Source organism: Felis catus, chromosome F2 (assembly GCF_018350175.1).
Source record: "Felis catus isolate Fca126 chromosome F2, F.catus_Fca126_mat1.0, whole genome shotgun sequence".
NCBI lineage: Eukaryota > Metazoa > Chordata > Mammalia > Carnivora > Felidae > Felis > Felis catus.
This window is the reverse complement of record NC_058385.1, coordinates 12,376,425-12,395,655: the sequence shown is the minus strand read 5'-3', so window position 1 is coordinate 12,395,655 and position 19,231 is coordinate 12,376,425. Positions and strand designations below refer to the sequence as shown.

Genomic DNA, 19,231 nt, shown 5'->3' with positions numbered 1-19,231 from the left:
CTTAATCCACTTGCACCCGGGTAGCTGCCAAATCAAATTTAGATTCTGCCTTTTCTCTATTTTTTTCCTGCTGGCCCAATTTCCTATTCCTTCTGCTCTCTCTTCCTCACCCGGCATTCTACCAGCTTCTTCCCTGCAGGTCTCTTCCCAAATCTTCCCAGTTCAGTTTTCGCTAACAGTGAAGCACAACTTGGATCGTTCCGCTGCCTCCTCAGAAATTGTCAGTGTCTTCCCAATGCTTTCTGGACCAAATACAACCTGCCTCATCCTGACATTTAGGACCAATCTGCATTTCTAAGCTCAATTCTCATTGATCTCCTGCAAGCAACTGACTCCTAGCCAAGCTAAAATTGTAGACATTTTCCCAACACCTGGGCATTTCCTATTCTGCGCCTTTGCCTTCTCACTTCAGTTGTGCCACCTAAAATGCTTTCTCAGGTTGCCGAATTCTTAGCCAGTCTTCAAACACTTCTCCTTTATAAATTCTTTCCTCATTCTCGTAACCAAAAACTAACTCTTGCTTACTCTCTTTCTCTCTCTTTTGTGAGCCTCCAGGCTATATCCAATTTCAGCATTCTTAATAAGGTATTATTGTCCTTTCGGCACCTGTCTTTTCTGTCTATGATATCTCAAGTGTCTTGAGGGCAGTCTGTGCTATACTAACCTCCACATTTTTGCAACATCTAGCAACATGTTTTGCAAAGAATAGTTGCTTAACAAATATATCTTTCATTTATTTAGAATCATGTCGTTTCAAGATGGCAATCCATGGCTTTCAGCACATTCATTACAGTTTTGATGTAGTGAAGAAAATAGATTACAGTATATCCTTGAAACTCACAAAGGAGAAAAAGACTAGGGACCTTGATGAATCGCAAACACTAGAAATCAAAAATGTTCTTATGCGCCCTTAATTCATCCTTTATTATGTTTCTGCCAATAGCTATGTGTTTACCCAACTCTCCACATGTTAAATATATTTTCTGTCTTTATTTATCTTTTTCTCTTACCTGATGACCATTTTACACCCCCCCCCAAAAAAGTTTTTGATAACTTCATGAATGTTGGGAATACACAACCCAGAGAGATATTGGTAGCCAGTTAGAGTGGCAATGTGTCCTGTTTGTTTTTGTCTCCCCCGAATGACAAATTACCCCATTATGGACCTTAAGCTGGTTTCCTTTGGTTTCGTTACAAATAATGACCACCACAACTGTTAAATCCTTATAGTTATGAAGCTGCTATCCTGCGAAGCATATTCAAATTATCTGCCACTTGCCATAAATATAATTTAGTTTCCAGCACAAACAACTTTGGGTTGGGAATATTACTCCTCTGTTTCTGCTCATGCCTCCCTCTGCCTCATTGGAAACCACACAGCTGCAATGATCATCAACATCAACATTCTAAGCCACTAGAATAAGATAAACTCTTTCTACCGACTTTTTACTACTATTATTATTATTGTGGTTGAATACACACAACATAAATTTACCACTAGGGACATTTAGTACATTCACCATGTTGTGCGATCATCACCACTCTCTCATTCCAGATCTACTGACCTTTTTTTTTTTTTCTTTTTCTTTTCCTAATGGCTTTTTGCTAAAATACATTAGGGCTAGTTTCTATAATGTAGGCAGATATTAATTTTGCAGAATTAGGTAGTTTAAATCTTTTAGACTCGCCAGCTTTTATAAACTGAACAAATAAACAGTCCAAAAGAAAGAGTCACTGTTTGGTCCCTCTGTCGGTCTGTGTAGAAGCATTTTGAAAGAAATACATACTCAGGATTCATTTGCCTTGCGAGGGCCAGGCAACGTGGTTTCTTGCTTCTGGCAGTATGCTCCTGGAACTGTAGCAAACCCGGATAAGGCACAGGAGACCCAAGCCCTTGGCACATTTTCACCTAGGCCAAGCACACCATTAAACCTCAGTTAGGAAATATCAATAACTTTTGAAAAGTGGATTGCAGTCTAGCATATTACCAGCTGTCAGCACCTCAGGAACTAAATTGAATGGCCAGGGAATTGAGATATGAAAAGTAAAGAAAAAAAAATCACATGGGCCTCCTTTAATATCATTTGTGACACGTCCCCCCATACTCCCCCTACCGCCCCTCCCTGACAACTGAATAAACCAGAAATAGAAAAAACAGAAGTATTGTATTGTTTTGTTTTGAAAGAAACAGGGACAGAGCGATTATAAAATTCCAGAAGTATAAAAGCTGATGCCTCAAAAACCACTACTCTCTCTACTCTTATATTTTATAATATAAACCAGATGTTTTGAGTTTTTCCAAATAGCTTCTTTGAGAGAAATAATGCTTTGGTCTGTGGCATGTTTTTGATCTTAGGTAAAATATTCCTACCTATTTTGTTTCTCTCAATCTTCACAAATGTTGTTTTCAGAAAATTCTAAAGGTAAATATCCCTTAACTGGGCTAGTTTGGTATTACAGCTATCCATTGTAACATTTAACGTTTATCATATAATAGGGTAGTGGTTTTGGAAAATTGGAATTTAATGAGGAAAAAAATGCATTTATGTAAGGCCTTTGACCCAATGATACCCAATTCTTTGGAAAATCGTTTGGGAAACATTAGCCCAATAGGGTTGCTGGCAAATTGAGAGAGGAGGAGTGGCCCAACATACATAAAAATGCCTGAGGTCTCTGTAACGGTGGATTTTGTCGGCTAACACCAAAAAAGAGAGAAGGAAAATTCGTGAATTCAGAAAGTGTTCCTTGAACTTGTTAGACTTGTTGTTAGAGTAAACATTCAACCAGTTTCAAAATGAATTACCTTAAATCTTCTGAGGTTTCGCTCTGAATCTTACGGTCAGTGTGCCTTCCAGGCGCATAGAAAACCAAAAGGTAACACAAATGGCCACAAAAATAGATACAAGCTGAAGCCAGAAATTTCCATACTCCCTGACCAAGACGCACACATCTCCCTACCCTGCCTCCCCCGCAACACATGCACACACACACTCAATCGCGCGCACACACGCACTCGCGCGCGCGCACGCGCACACACACACACACACACACACACACACGCCCCGGCCTGATGGCTAAAATCGGCAGATAAGCAAACAAACACTCTAAACTGCCAGGTGTCTTCGTCCAAATCGGGCCCAATGCAACGACCAAAAGCCATCACTTGGGCCTCATCACGTCGCACAAGCGGGCTATTCCGCTGTGTGCGTCTGGGTCCCACAGACAAGTTAACATAATCACGTTGCCAAACGCAAAATAAATAAACCTCTCTTCTTCCCACAGCATGCACCGCGCAGCCTCTTTCATCAGCCGCCCCGCGCCCCTCACACAGGCAGCCGTATCCGCCAGCGGGCTGGCCACGGATGCAGTCTTGGATCCAATCTCGGGGAAGCCTAGACAGGGGTTCTATTGAAATCCTCAGATCAGCGCCCCCCTCAGCTTCCTCCGCCCCCAACACGACTCCTTAAGACAATAGGACAGCAGGGGCGGTCTGATCCCAAGTCAAGGCGGCTCAGTCTAGCTCAAGAGCACAAAAGCTACCCAAGGCGCGCACGCCCCCTTCCTGCCCACTGCGTGGCGGCGCCGCAAGGAGCCCACCGCCCGAGCCGCGCGGCCTCCGTGGTCTCAGGCCCGCTCGGGCCAGCCGGGTGCTCCGCCGGCGGCTGGGGCGGGGTGAGCACAGGCACCGTGCCTCACCCAGGGCACAGCGTCTCCTCCCCTTGGAGACCAATGTCCAGCCCGGGTCTGCAGGCTGAAGCTTTTGGAGTGTTTAGTTTTAGAAGCCTTGTTGACTCTAAGGGGCCCAGGAATGGTGGAGTGCTATTGATTACGGGGGTGGGGGGGGGGGGGAGTAGATTATCTGGTTTCTAGGCTAAGACCTGGCCCAGGCCTGATAACGCGTTTTGGTAAGCATTTCGAGGACCAACTATAAAGTATCAACCAGGAATGGAAGCCTCAGAACAAAGCATCATACCGTGCTTTGGGGAAACGCAGTCCGTCCGCAACGGGGTCATAATGGCCTGGCTGAGGCTTTCTGGGGGGTGGGGGGTGCGGGGAGAGTAATATAGGAACTACACCACTGCCAAGAGATGAAAAATGGGCCCAAACTTTGGTATAAGGCCTCTGGCCTTCTTCCAGTGGGACATATTAAAACCAATATCAGGGGTGATACAGCAGGAGCTGCTGGAATGACTCATTCTCCTGACATAGCCACCCAGACAGTTGGCAGACTGCCCTGCCCCACCCATCTCTGATCTCACCACAACATGTAAGCATCTGGTACATTCATCATCTTCTCTGGGGCATGAATGGATGCTTAGGATGTAGATAATTTAGCAGGAATATATGTGTGTATTCTCATGCAGATAAGACAATCATTTCATAATAGAAATGGAACCTGAATCATCTTTGCCTGACTTTTGATCCTGCCAGCATTGCAGAAAAAGACTTGCTGGTACGTTCGATAGTCAGGAAAAGGAAGCACAGAAGGCAAGAGAGATTACCGGCCGCTCTGTGCATTTGTTACCACGTGCTGTGATCTTAGCCCTTTCTTGTGGATATCTGATTTCACAGGGAAAGGGAAAAGGCAAATGAGAGACAAAGGGGTCCCCACCCAGCATGCACACACATTTTCCATACTAGTGTATAACTGAAAAGTAGAACAGTCATGTAAATAAGGCCAAAGCGTATAAACAGACCAGATGCTATAAAAAATGGTTGACAAAAGGGGGGGGGGGGGGGGGGTGGAGAGGTGAGAGAGAAAGAGAACGAAACAAGAAAGACATTTGTGAAAATGGCTTTTCTTTATAACTTTCTCCGAGTCCGATCAGGATCCCCCCCACCTCGTTTCATTTCATGATGAGTAAGTATGTAGAGAAACAGACACAGAGAGAAACGATTTTCTTCTTTAGATTTAAACTCAGCTAGTGCCAAAATCTGCATTCCTTGTTTAATTCCATAGCATCAAACTCTTAGGAGAAATACTGATAGTAATTCTTCTTTTTTTTTTTTTTCCTGATCTAACTGGGCAAGAATTGGAAGACGTAGGGGAACAAGGAAGGAAGTGAAATGGGACATGTGAGAACAGATTTATCTGAGCTTGAATTGATTGAGCTGTAAAAAGAGAGAGGGGCAGGAGACACGTCTGCCATATCCCCCTGGTAATCAGGTGGCACTGTGGGCCCAAGACAGTCTGGGTGTTTTCTAAGAAGGGGGATATATGAAGAGCAATGCAAGCTTATTTGGGGAAACCAATATGCAACCAATCTTTTATAGGCTATCACAAATTAGGTATGTATTGCTTGGGAGATAACCTTTGCCTGCCTCATAGTTAGTTCCCATCCAAGTTAAAGTTAGGAAGATGTGACCCATGTAAAGCGTAATGCATTTTAATTCAGATCTTTTTCTTGCGTTTATGGGATATAACCGCCCCTTCAGCTCAGCTCTGATCTTCCCCTTTAAACCTCTGCAGGTGTCACAGCTTTGTCAACATGGGAGGGTGATTATGAATTTTTATCCAGATAAACTTAAGGGTGCTTGACCGATCTGTCAGAAGTCTTTTGAATTTTTGGTCCTGTTTAGGATCAACTTATTGCCTTTTCAGATGTAGAGAAAGGAACGGCCTCTGGGGAGAGTGATCCTTACACACGTCTTTCATTTGCCACTGGCTGCTACACAAAGACAGCCACCTGCCATTGTCGGGCACCAATCCATCAATCCATCCCAGGCTCCTGGAGCAGTCTGGGTGTCTCCCATTCCTTAAGACTGCTTAAGAGTCCTTGTCCACAAGCTCGGCCATTGATTATGTGCTGCCTTTGGAAGAAGTGTAAGTCAAGATTACAGCATGATCATAGAAACCATGTGTGCGCACTGGAACAAAAGGAAAAAGAAATAGAAAAGCGCGTGTTGGTGTGGCTCAGTCGGTCAAGCATCCAAGTCTTGGTTTCGGCTCAGGTCGTGATCTCACAGTTCGTGAGTTCGAGCCCTACATCAGATTCTGTGCTGACTGTATGGAGCCTGCTTAGGATTCTGTCTCTCCCTCTCTCTCTCTGCCCCTCCTCTGCTAGCTCTCTCTCTCTCTCAAAATAAATAAACTTAAAAAATTTTTTTAAAGAAATAGAAAAGCATTTTAAAAGGGAGAGAACGATCTCTATTTCCTAAGTGTGCCCATGCCCCAGATTCTGTAAGATCAGATAGCCCTTTAGAAGCCTTCTCTGTTCAGCCAAACTGGGAGTAAATTTTTCTTTCTCTGAACTCCCACAGTACTTATTCATTTAACAATTGTTAAGTGCTTACTAAGTATCAGGCACTTTACACGCATTGTTTATTTTTACAAACAACCCTGTAAGGTGACCATTATTATCCGTCTATTCCCATCCCTACCCTACACCACTATTTAAATTTTTTTTTTACGTATTGATTTATTTCTGAGAGACAGAGCACAAGTGGGGGAGGGGCAGAGAGAGAGGGAGACACAGAATCCGAAGCAGGCTCCAGGCTCCGAGCTGTCAGCACAGAGCCTGGCGCAGGGCTCGAACTCACAGACCGCGAGATCATGCCCTGAGCTGAAGTCGGACGCTTACCCGACTGAGCCACCCAGACGCCCCTAATTACAGCTTTTTAACGACAAGTCCCACATTAGACTATTGGCTCATGAAAAGGAAACTCTGTGCCAAGTAATGCCTATATTCTTAAGGGACTCTACAGCCCTGTGCAGCAAGCACCTTGCGAGCCCTCAGTAAGTGAGTGATGAGTAGATCTGCGACTAAGGAAGGAATGAGTGAATAAATATATTCCACGAGGGATCATTGCCCGCTTCTGTTTGTTAGTTTCTTCATAAACATAGCTTATGATAAATGTGTTTAAAATACTGTCATGGTTTTAGAAGCTATTAGAAAAAGCCAGTGAAAGGAAATCTGAAAGCCTATGGTTTATATACCTACACACCACACACTATGGTAATCTCCACAAGCACAGAAATTATGATAAGTGCAAGCAATTAGAAAACAGCCATGTATTAGACATTTTGTCTAATATTCAAGGAGACTGCAAAAGGTTTTTTCCCTGAGGCAGAGGACGTACATCCCATTCTGCCCGAACTTGGCAACCCAGTAACTAACAAAGGAACTGAAACTGACAAGGCTTGTATTCAGAAACTTTTACCTCAGAGATGAAGCCCAATGATATATTTTTTTATCATAAATAGAATAATGTAAAAATCAGATGAAAGGAATTCTACCTTATGAATATTATCAATAAATGATAGCCAAATTCTCCAAAAATGTATAAACTTCAATGAAGGAAAGCCTTATCGTTTCAGTTGTTATTTATTATTCCTTCTCACTGAGCTTGACTTTCCTAGAACTTTGAGATAATTGACTTAAAGACAATAGCTAAGCAGTTCTATTTAGAGGAGAGTTTGTTTACTAGCAAATCTATACTCATGGTGCTTAGTGTCATTTTATTTTACGTTATAATGTGAGCTGGGAAGTGTGATTCTATTTATTGCATGAGCACCGTAATTAAAACCCCTTGGTGCTATATATGGTAAGCAATGAATGGGCCCATTAGATGTATTTAAATCTCCATTCTAAACTTCAATACTCGGGGGGCACCTGGGTGGCGCAGTCGGTTAAGCGTCCGACTTCAGCCAGGTCACGATCTCACGGTCCGTGAGTTCGAGCCCCGCGTCAGGCTCTGGGCTGATGGCTCGGAGCCTGGAGCCTGTTTCTAATTCTGCGTCTCCCTCTCTCTCTGCCCCTCCCCCATTCATGCTCTGTCTTTTTCTGTCCCAAAAATAAATAAAAACGTTGAAAACAAAAATTTAAACTTCAATACTCGGAATCAAGTTTTTGCAAATTTAATTTGTCACAACTTTGAATGCATCTTTCTGGGCCTATCTTTTTTTTTTTTTTTTTAAGTGAATTCGATAACCTGATTACATTAAGTAAGGTTTGTTTTTTACGTATATTTGTAAAAAGAGTGTTACCAAACCAAACATTCAACCCAGGTGGATCATTAAAATACATAACCTCTACACATGAAAACGTATCTTTAAGACATCTTAAACCAAGATAGTAGAGGTACTTGAGAAACTACTCTACTCTTAGTATTTTACATGAGAAACATGGGTCTGGAATTTATCCCCAAGGACGAGGATTGAAGTTGCAGGAGTAGACAAGATAACCGAAGAAGAAAGTTATGAAGGAGGCAGGTGGACAAACGTCAATGGAAGCTTCTCCAACTGGGTGTTGAAGGGCGTGGGCAGAGCCGAGGACACCAAAGGACAAGCCAGGGAAGTTGGAGGTGAATTGGATGGTACAGTCAGTGGAACCAACAGCGAGGAGCACCAGTCACTCTGGGTGCTGGAGTTGAGTAGACGAGAGAAGGTGGCATCTGAGCCAGCCAGCCCAATAGCTGTCCACAAATGACACATCTCCCATGACCCATTTACCTGTGTTCCTATGAGCTCTCTCTCAACAGGCTGAAAGAGGGGATCGTATCAGCATGATGGTTTTTTCTGTGAAGTTAAACACAAACACTGACAACGTAGAAATCATACCCTCTAAATGGGTTTTCTTTCTTCGAGATATGTCAATATACCTCAAAGGTTATCAAATACATAGTAAAACATATAAATAACAAATAACTTCATATATATTCATGTACATCTACATATCTGTGGAAATGCCTTATTAAGTAACGTTCTTTGGCCAAAATAAAACACAAGAAGGTGACACAAAGATACGTGAGTAGTCCAAGGGCAGGTGAAATTCAGTGTGAATATTATAGTATGCTGAATACTGTCCCCCCCAGAGGACCCATGTTCTAATCCCTGAAATCTGTGAATATTACCTTATAGGCAAAAGAATGCTGTAGATGTGATTAAATTAAGGGTCTTGAAATAGAGAGATTAGCCTGTAGTATCTAGTGGACCCTAAATGTGATCACAAGGGCCGTTACGAGAGCGGGAAGGAAGATTTGAGTAAAGAAAGAGAGGAGGGAGTAAGGGATGTGTCAATGGAAGCAGGAGGGCTGAAAGCGAGGAGAGGAAAAGTCCACAAGCCAAGGAATACAGACAGCCTCCAGATGCTGGAGACGTCAGGGAAGCAGATTCACCCTTAGAGCCTCCAGAAAGAACCAGCTCTGTGGACTGGCTAACCTTGATGTCAGCCCAATAAAACTGTCTCCAGGCTTCTGGCTTCCATACCCATAAGAAGATAAAAATTTGTGTGATTTTAAGTCGCCAAGTTTGTGACCCTTTGTTATAGCAGCAGCAGGACACTAATGCAGACGCTTCTTTGGAAAAATATCCACACGTGTAGCACAACATGCTATCACATGTTTTTCTCTAGGAGAAAAAAAAAAAAACGGGCAAACTTGGCAGCGTCCATAATGGATGCTCCTTGAGGGGAAACCTTTCTCTTTTCCCTGCCTGTTCCACTGCACAGAGCTCATCCCAGGTCAGCAGCACAGTTCTGTGGGACGGGGAGAGGGAGGCGTAAGGGAGACCTGATGAAGCTGGGTGGGAAAGAGGGGGTGGGGAAGCTGCCAGGCACAGATCAATGCAGAAGGGGCCCCAGCAACAGGCCACTTTTGGGGGCTCAGAAGGGTTCCTTCAGGCTCCAAGTCCGGAGCACACGCTGAGGTCAGCAATAATGCAGTGGAAGGTAGGGAAAGCACCAGAAATGCTGAAGACCTGGGACAATGTGCTGCTTCGTCTTAAGATGTCATCAAAGTGCCTCTTGCCCCCAGGAATAGTGTTGACCATAAAACAAAAAGAACTTTAGGCAACTCACGATATAATTCTTTCTGGAACAACGCCTCCAGCCCAGGAAGCAAGGCTCCACAATGACCTGCTAAAGCCCTCGAAGGCCTGGAGGATGACAGTGAACTTACAAGAGTCGTGTGTACACAATGTGATGTGTGTGCCATGCTCTCACAGTATGAAGAATGCACGAAAACACGTGAGGGGATAAAACCACCCACAGAAAGCTTAGAGAGCTGGGAGAGGAAGCGGCAGGCACTCTGCCTGGAACCGGAGGACACAGCGTTCAAGGGCAGGCAGAACAAAAGACCCTCCAGGAGGAGAAAGGAACCACTGAGAGAGAGCCGGGAGGGAAAAGAAGGGTGTGGTGAGAAGTCTGGAGGCAAGGCAAGCAGGACGAAGGCTGTCAGAAGCAGAGGACGAGGAGGGGGGAACGAATGACAGTAGCCACGAGGGAGTGACAAGAACCTAATTTCCAAGGGGTGCTGGGAGCAGAGCCAGGGAGCTGGCGGGAGGGAGTGAGAAGCCAGCCGGGAGAAAGGAAAGGAGGCCCCTGACCAGGTGGTGAGGAGCACAGGGAAGACCACTCCCCGGGACCGCGTCAAGATGTCCCGCACCGGATGTGCCCCGTGTTATCAGATGCACCCCGAGAAATGTGTCAGTACTAATAAATACGCACGTCTGCAAATGACTTACTTTCAGAGGGAGGCAGGAGGGAAGGGTTGGAAGACTTAGGATTAACTATCGCTCTTATCTACATCCTGAGATGATTTCCGGGAATAGTGAAAAGTGGGAGCTCTTGCAGCGGGCATTGCCCGTGACCCTCGTTTTAAAAGAATCCTTCTGCCTGCGGTGTGGAAGAGGGAAAATGGAAACGCGAGACGGGTTAGGAAGGCTGTTGCAGGTAATCCGGGGGGGGGGGGGGGGGTGAGGAAACCACACAGGGCCGGAGGATGCGGGCTCTGGGAGAGGCCAGGCTCCACTGGGGAGAGGGAAATTGGAGGTAGAAAGCAGGAAGCGACAGAAAGCACCGGGATGACCTCAGTCTTCTCGGTGAGTCATGAGGTGAGGCTGTCTGCTGAGAGTGAGGGGGCAGGAGTTAAGCTCGGGTGTTCAGAGGAGGGCTGAGGTCTATAAATAGTCTTCTGATTAGCGCTAAGGAGTGAGCGTGTGAGTCTGTCCGGACGCCTTAGAAGCCTGACTGCAATCACTCGCTGGGTGCCAGGCCCCCCCACTCCGTGTCCACTGCCGGAGGCGTGAGGTCCCACAAAGCCGGGAGGGACGGGCCTGACTCACAGAGCTGTGCAACCACGGGAGTCTTAGCCGTAGAGAAATAGTAGTAAGACCTCGAAGAAGCTGTGGATTCCAAAGTGGTTAGGACTCTGCAGCCGAGGATTTTTTGTTTGTGTTTTCAAAACATATGACTTGTACACCTATACATACGGACACGTGCATAGAATGACTAGTCGCTAGAAATACACACACACATACACACATAAATAATGACAGAAACCGTTGGTTCAGTATGTACTTGCTGAACACGTCCTGTGTGCCAAGAACTATGCTAGACGCTGGAGAGACAGCAATGAGCCAAAAAAGGTACCTGCCCTTATGGAGTGCACAGTCTGATGGTTAATACAAGGAGACGTTCAAACGGATGTAAAAGTGTCACGTGATTAGCGCCGTAAAGAGCCACACACCGGGCGGTGAGAAGGTAGGATCGACACAGGTCAGGGGTTGAGGAAGAACGGACTCTAGCCTGCCTTAGGTCGCAGACTGGCTTGCCCGTGTTCTTCTCCCTAACTACATTATGATTCCTTTGAAGGTCGTGTGGATGGTTGCCTACTCTTCTCTGTTCACGGCACCTGACACATGACCGTGCATGCAGCAAGTGCTCAATCAATGTGTGTTTGGTGACCCGGCTGATTGCCATGGGATATTTACCAACAATGTGAGTGGCCTTCCTTTTCCAGGAAAACTAGAGGGACATCTTAGTAATAATGGAACATCCCAAAAAAAAATTAAAAAAAAAAAAAGGCACATCCCCATTATCTTGAGGATTTGGCAGGAACAACCACACTCACATGCCACTGCCTGGACTGTCTCATCCCTAAAATGTAGTGTTACTGACACTTTTCCTTTTAAAAGAGCACAAATCACAGTGTTCTTCGCACTCACGTACGTTGAGGATCTGTATACTTGTTTCTCCTTATTTTTCAAGGCAGCTTCCTTTGATTGACACAAGTTACAGGGGAACTGGGGAATAAATGTTTAATGGGTACAGAATTTCTGTCTGGGCTAATGAAAGGTTCTGGAAATGGATAGTGGAGATGGTTGTACAACGTTGTGAACGTACCTGCGGCCACTGAATACCCAATTAAAATTTTTTAAGTGGCAAATTTTATGTTGTGTGTATTTTATATAATTTAAAAAATCCAAAAATAATTAAAGCTTGGAAATTTTAAAAACAGAAAAAGATACTGATTATGAATAACTGCCCCCTTTTTCTTAAAGCCCTTCATTTTGATCTGACTAAATCCCTCTCACTATATGGGGCACCTGGGTGGCTCAGTCGGTTGAGCATCTGACTTCAGCTCAGGTCATGATCTCGCGGTCTGTGAGTTGGAGCCCCGCGTCGGGCTCTGTGCTGACAGCTCAGACCCTGGAGCCTGTTTCAGATTCTGTGTCTCCCTCTCTCTCTGCCCCTCCCCCATTCATGCTATGTCTCTCTCTCTCTCTCTCTCTGTCAAAAATAAATAAACATTAAAAAAATTAATATTTAAAAAAATCCCTCTCACTAAAATCAGGCTCATGGACTGGGTCCTGCTCCTCTTATGTCCATTCTTCTGGAACCTTATGTTCCAGTCATGGATTCTCCCATCATGCATTTCTATCAGATGCCTCAGCGCTTTACTTGCACACATTCCCAATCTCTGGGATGCTATTCTCAGCCCTAACCTTCCAGAAAACGCCTTCTCATGTACCTGAGCTTAGCCTCCTCTAGAGAACTTGTCCCAATACCCATTTCAAACCCTCCCCACCCCCATAGGGAAATGACTGCTCTCTCTCTCTCTCTCTCTCTCACATCCTCACTTACCCCCGTGTAGATCATTATCACGGCAAATATTACATCTAATGCAGTGGTTTATTTATAGGTCTGTCTTCCTGTGCTGCACCATGGGGCGCAGGGGCAAAAACCTTTGCTTATTTATGTAGCATGATTTTGAGATCTCCGGCTTGAACTGTGTGACCTTGTGCAAGATGTTTAATCTCTTCTAAGTCAATTTCATCTTCCATACAATGGGAATAATAATAGCCTCTATGTCATAGAGTGGTTACGAGGAAGAAGTGCAATAATGCGTGTGAAGGGCTCAGAGATGGTCTGACACACAAGCAACAATGAAGTGTTTGAATAAAGGCAGTACAATAAGCAGTGACAGTTGTTCAGGGGTTAAGAGGTTGAACATTTGAGGTCAAAAGTTGATAAGAATGATTAAAATCCTAATCCCAAACGTTTATTTGGAAAGGCACATAACCTCGTCCGCTCCCTCCTGGGGCAGCCTGATCAGGCTACAGAGGTCTAGGTATATCATAGTCGTCTTAGGCAACAAAAACAAAAACCCAAGGAGACCAGTAAGAAAGGCTTATTGTAGTAGGCTTCAAACCAGTGGAGGATCTTCATGCTTTAAAGAACGTAAAGTGGTCCGGGGAGTCTGGGTGGCTCAGTTGGTTAAGGGTCCGACTCCTGGTTTCGGCTCGGGTCACGATCTCACGGTTTGTGAGTTCCAGCACCGCATCAGGCTCCACGTTGACAGCACAGAGCCTGCCTGGGATTCTCTCTCTCCCTCTCTCTCTCTCCGCCCCTCGTCTGCTCTGTCTCTTAAAATAAACTTAAAAAAAAAAAAAAGAAAGAATGTTAAGTGCTCCTGCTATAGACTTTGAGATACTTTTGAGTAAGTTTTCTATACCAACCCACTTACACCAAAACTTTGGCAAACTAGCCTCACTGCTGGAAGTTAGATCAGAAAGTAACCTTTTCCCTAAGTCAGCCTGGCTTTGGAGGTGGATTCCTATTTTACATGAGAAGATGCGGGCTATTTTCAAGGTAGGCGGCTGGCTTGTTCAGTGGAAACAAAACATCACGTGACATGAAGGCGTCATTTCTTAGAAGGCAGAACTGACCGCAGTGGTCATTGCCAGAGACCTCCAGGTCCCTACCTGATTCTTACGCGGTCCCATTAAAGCTGACTCCACACCCAGCCTCAGGGGCGGAGCTTGTGACCCAGGCCTAAACCATCAGCATGTCTCATTTCCTGTCCACTGACTTTCATGGATCGTGCATGGCCTAGTCAGAGCCAAATGAGATGCAGTGACATTTTCCCTGAATCTTTGGGGAAAGAGACTCTCATAACCTCTGACCTAAAACATAGGAGAATGAATCAGGCTAGCAGGTAGGTACCTTTCTGGTACCCATAAAACTGAAAGCTGAAGTCAACCTAAAGGAAGCCAGAACAAAGAAATGGAGATTAAAAAACTAAGCAGGTGCTACCGATCTGCTTGAGTCCCGAATAGAGTTAAACCTGAAGTCAGCGTTTTCAGCTTCTGAATCACTAATTTCCCTTTCTAAGCTAGTTTGGGTTGGGCTTTTCTGTAACTGCAACTAAATAATCCCAACTGGCCTTCATCAAAGCCACTCTTTCCAAACAGAAGCTCCATACTGTGATTCCCTAAAAAAGATAACCGGTTTCTCTAGAGAACTCATATATGAATGAATCAGGGCATATTCAAGAGAGTAAGTGTCTGGGTAAGAAAATCTCCCCTTTGGGGACGCCTGTGGTTCGTGTTTCTGTGTGGGCCAGGAAACTCCTATAAATTTCACCTGTTGACACATTTTCTTTGCAAGCATTTTGCTATTTCAGGGGGAGGAGCCGGAAATAGAGGTGGAGAAGGGAAAGCATGAGGCAAAATATGAATGATTATGCAGGAAGCAATTTGGCTGATGGCCTTTCAGCAAAGGGCTGGCATGTGGGTACCTGCGGTATGAATTCATGGTGGAGGAACTAATCAGGCAACGTTATCTGATCTGGAACAACAAGAAAAAGAAAGAGCCTCTTTCCTTTGGTTTGATGTGTCTGAAAGCCTTTACCAAGGTGACGGGCTGGTAACGGAAGTATCCCACCAGAAACTTTGCCTTTGGACTGTACTGAAGTGCGGACCTGGGATCTTCATTTTCAGATCGAAGCTGGAGTTTTGTTCTATAAAAACAGGGCAGGTTCTGGATTGAAACCAAGAGTCGAACATGCTGATGCTTGAAGATAGAGAAGCACGGAGTTGCACAAATTCTTCTGAGTAATAGAGGCTGGTCTCAAGCCTGGGGCTGAGGAGGCTGTGGGAGCAGAACCAGAGTCTGTGAGGTTATTTCTTCCACGAAAAGAAAAAAACCCACAGCAGCTATCTGAGTAATCTAAGTCCAAAGCCGCTCCCAGGGAAGGCAGCAGAGCTTTGCAGGAAAGGGCGTAAGAATTCGGTAGCAGGACTAGTTACATAATTTCTTCCCATCCCTAACTGGCTCTGGGGCCATAGACAAGTTAGTTTTCCTTCCTGAATCTGTTTCCTCGTCTATAAACTTCAGTTAGATTCTTGAGAGAAGCAAGTTAGTTGAATTACATCAAAAGTCCATGGCGGAGTGGGGGCAGGGAGTGGCGGGGGGGGCCTGGGTGGCTCAGTCTGTTGAGCATCTGACTATGGCTCAGGCTCAGGTCGTGATCTCAGGGTTCGTGAGTTCGAGCCCTGCATCGGGCTCTCAACTCTCAGGGAGGAGCCTGCTTCGGATCCTCTGTCTCCTCTCTCTGTCCCCTCCCCTGTTCGCTCACTCACGCGCGCTCTCTCTCTCTCAAAAATAAATAAACATTAAAAAAAAATGTTTTTGAAGGAGTCCCTTAAAAATTCAAATAAATGGTAATTGTCCAATGTCACTGAACCCAGGGAGACTTACAATGAACATGGGGCAGCAGGCACCTAAACGTGGAGACCTTGTTCTCATTTGGCAGGCAGAGGGGCCAAAGTCTCATTTTAATGTAATTTTTTTGCAGAATATCAGTAGAAAAACACCAAGTTGAAGCCAAATTCTGCGTTTCTGTAGATTCTTCTAAGCTCAGCAAAATTCTGACCCTAAACTGCAGAAAAGCCAACTCTACAATTTCAGACTGGGTAGGCATGAACCTAAAAGATTTTCATCGGGCCGTCTGTTTCTCAAGAGCAAGATTTGAATCTCATTCCTCTTTTTAGGCAAGATGCATCACATGGTGCCTTAGTTATTGCTCAAGGAATTTTTATTCTCTTGTCTAGAAAAATGAATTCATCCTCCGGACAGCCAAACTGAACTGCTGTTGGAATGTGCTCGAAGTAGGAAGGAAGGGAGAAGGTGTACCTTTCTTGGGATATTAGTTAGGGTAAGGTTAAGCTGCTAAGGGGTAACAAAGAAACCCCCAAATTCAATGACTTAAACGTAGAGAGAAGTTTATTTCTCTACCATGCAACGCTTCAAAGGGGAGTGAGCCTGCTGCACAGGTCTTTCTGAAATCCCCAGGGCACTGTCCTCACCAGCATGATCAAAGCTGGATCAGTGGATTGAGAACATAAAAGACAGCCCGGAGAAGCACACTCAGAAGTAGCACGCTTCACTTCTACTCATGTTCCATGAGCAAGAACTCAAGTCACATGGCCGTATCCAGCAAGAAGAGAGGCTATAGAACGATCGCACATTCGTTGTTAAGAGGATTAAAGATGAGTCAATGATATTTTCAAAGAATATATCAGATAAAGGTCTTGCATAAGAATAAGTAAAGAACTCTCAGGGGCGCCTGGGTGGCTCAGTCCCTTGAGCGTCCGACTTCGGCTCAGGTCATGATCTCGCGGTCCGTGAGTTCGAGCCCCGCATCGGGCTCCGTGCTGACAGCTCAGAGTCTGGAGCCTGTTTCAGATTCTGCGTCTCCCTCTCTCTCTGCCCTTCCCCTGCTCATGCTCTGTCTCTTTCTCTCTCAAAAAGAAATAAACATTTAAAAAAATAATAAAAAATAAACTCTCGACACTCAATACTTAGAAAACTCACAGCTCTTGGGGCGCCTGGGTGGCGCAGTCGGTTAGGCGTCTGACTTCAGCCAGGTCACGATCTTGCGGTCCGTGAGTTCGAGCCCCGCGTCAGGCTCTGGGCTGATGGCTCAGAGCCTGGAGCCTGTTTCGGATTCTGTGTCTCCCTCTCTCTCTGCCCCTCCCCCGTTCATGCTCTGTCTCTCTCTGTCCCAAAAATAAATAAACTTTGAAAAAAAAAAAAAAAAGAAAAGAAAACTCACAGCTCAAAAACAATGAATGCAAGACTTAAACAGCCACTAAATAATATAAACAGATGGCAAACGAGCCCACAAAAACACGTTGAACATCAAGAGTCATTAGGAACATACAGGATACAGCACATCTGTTAGACGGGCTGAAGTCACAAAGATAGACTTTATGAATTGTTGGTGAAGACACAGAGAAACTAGAACCCTCATACATTGCTAGCATAGGAATCCAAAATGGTACAGTGTGTGAGGTTCTTCCAACATTAAATGTATACCTACCTAGGGACCCAGTCTTTCTGTCCCCAGATATGTACCTAATAATAACAACAAACAACAACAAAAGCATATGTCTCTACTCAGACTTACACACAAATGTTCATTGCAGCTTTATTTGTAATATCCAAAACCTGGGAACCACCAAATGCCCATCAAAAGTTGGACAGATAAACAAATTTTGTAACATTCATCTGATGAAATACAACTCAGCAATAAAGAGGAATGGACTCTTGAAAGACACACAGGTGGCATGGATGAGTCTCAAAATAATTATACTGAGTGAAGAAAGGCAAACCAAAAAAAAAAAAAAAGCATACATGCTGCATGATTCCATGTATATAAAATTCTAGAAAATGCAAACTAACTTATCGTAATAAAAAAGAAGATCAATGGTCATCTGGGGAAGAGAAAGGGGCAGAGATGGGGAAATTACAAAGTGGTACAGAGAAACTTTTTGGTGTCTGTATCCTGACTGTGATGATGTTCTCATGGGGGAGAGATATGTCAAAAGTAATAACTTGTACACTTATGCAACTTATTGTATGTGCAATATACACATACATATGCAACTTATTGTATGTCAGTTCTCCCACAATTTAAAAAGCGTATGCCTTTTATTTATTTTTTTAACGCGTATTTATTTTTGAGACAGAGAGAGACAGAGCATGAACGGGGGAGGGGCAGAGAGAGAGGGAGACACAGAATCGGAAGCAGGCTCCAGGCTCTGAGCCGTCAGCACAGAGCCTGACGCGGGGCTCGAACTCACGGACCGCGAGATCGTGACCTGAGCTGAAGTCGGACGCTTAACCGACTGAGCCACCCAGGCGCCCCAATTCTTTTATTTTTAAGGATAGTTATAAAAATGGAATTTGGTGGTCAGTCAGAAGTCTCCTCCACATACAGTTTCTTTGTGTTACTTTGACATTAAGTTCTGGGAGATTTGGACGAGAGGAAGAGAGACTATGAAAGGAAGACTCCTCTTGAGAAGTAAGGCTTAAGAGAACCGTCTGCAGCTGTGGCCCCAGCTTCTGGCTCACGTGCTTCTCCAGCACCAGCCAAGCTCCCAACTCTGGTCCCAACTCCTTGCAGCGAACACACCCCATTCCGAACCGGCCCATTAAAATCCCCACCCACTACCAATCCACAGCACCAACCGCCGGGGACTTTGGCCTCCAGCCTCAGCCCTGCCTGCCAGACCACACCTTGCACGTAAGCCCTCCTGGCACTTCAGTTCACGTCCACCGGCCAAGTTTTTAGCCAGGTCGATGCTGACCTGGCCCGCTGGGTCATTTCACTTTCCCCGACCTTTCCAACAGAGGGAGAAAAGCTATCGTATCTGCATCACACTGAAAACTGGCTGACGACGTTTCCCCCCAACTTCAGGTAGCATCAGTGGGACTTTCTCTCCCAAACCCCTTCAGAAGGCGTTTTCAAGTCTAATCCCTTTTGCAGCGGCGTGCTCCTTGCCGACAGCACTGCGCATTCATTGGGGCGATACTCTGGAATCTTCCTATGTGAAAGACCGAAATAGATAAACGCATCATAAAGGAATTCTAGAGGGCTTGGGCGGGATGATTCTAAGAATTTTATCCGTCCACTTCAAGAAATTTCTTCTGTTGAGCTTTAGGATTACTACGGCAACAACCAAGGCTTTTGCCGATTTATCCCAGAATATCATCCTTGTTGGGGCACGGCTGTGCAGTGGTATTGCCACTGCAAAGGGGCTTTTGTTTGTTTGCTTATTTGTTTCGTTTTTTGCTCTGAATGGCTCAAAGTGGGATACCGGAACTAAGTTAGAAATAAGCCTGTATAGGGGCGCCTGGGTGGCGCAGTCGGTTAAGCGTCCGAC

General features: G+C 45.0%; 1 long non-coding RNA gene across 1 annotated transcript; it reads right to left on the bottom strand.

Moving 5' to 3' along the window:
* Positions 1–13,596: 13,596 nt before the first annotated feature.
* LOC123383197 lies at positions 13,597–19,136 on the bottom strand. Its single transcript, XR_006592682.1, has 3 exons — positions 18,585–19,136; positions 14,983–15,152; positions 13,597–13,656 (listed from the first exon to the last, which is right to left on the bottom strand). It is a non-coding gene; the product is annotated as an uncharacterized LOC123383197 (long non-coding RNA).
* Between the last annotated feature and the right edge of the window lie 95 nt (positions 19,137–19,231).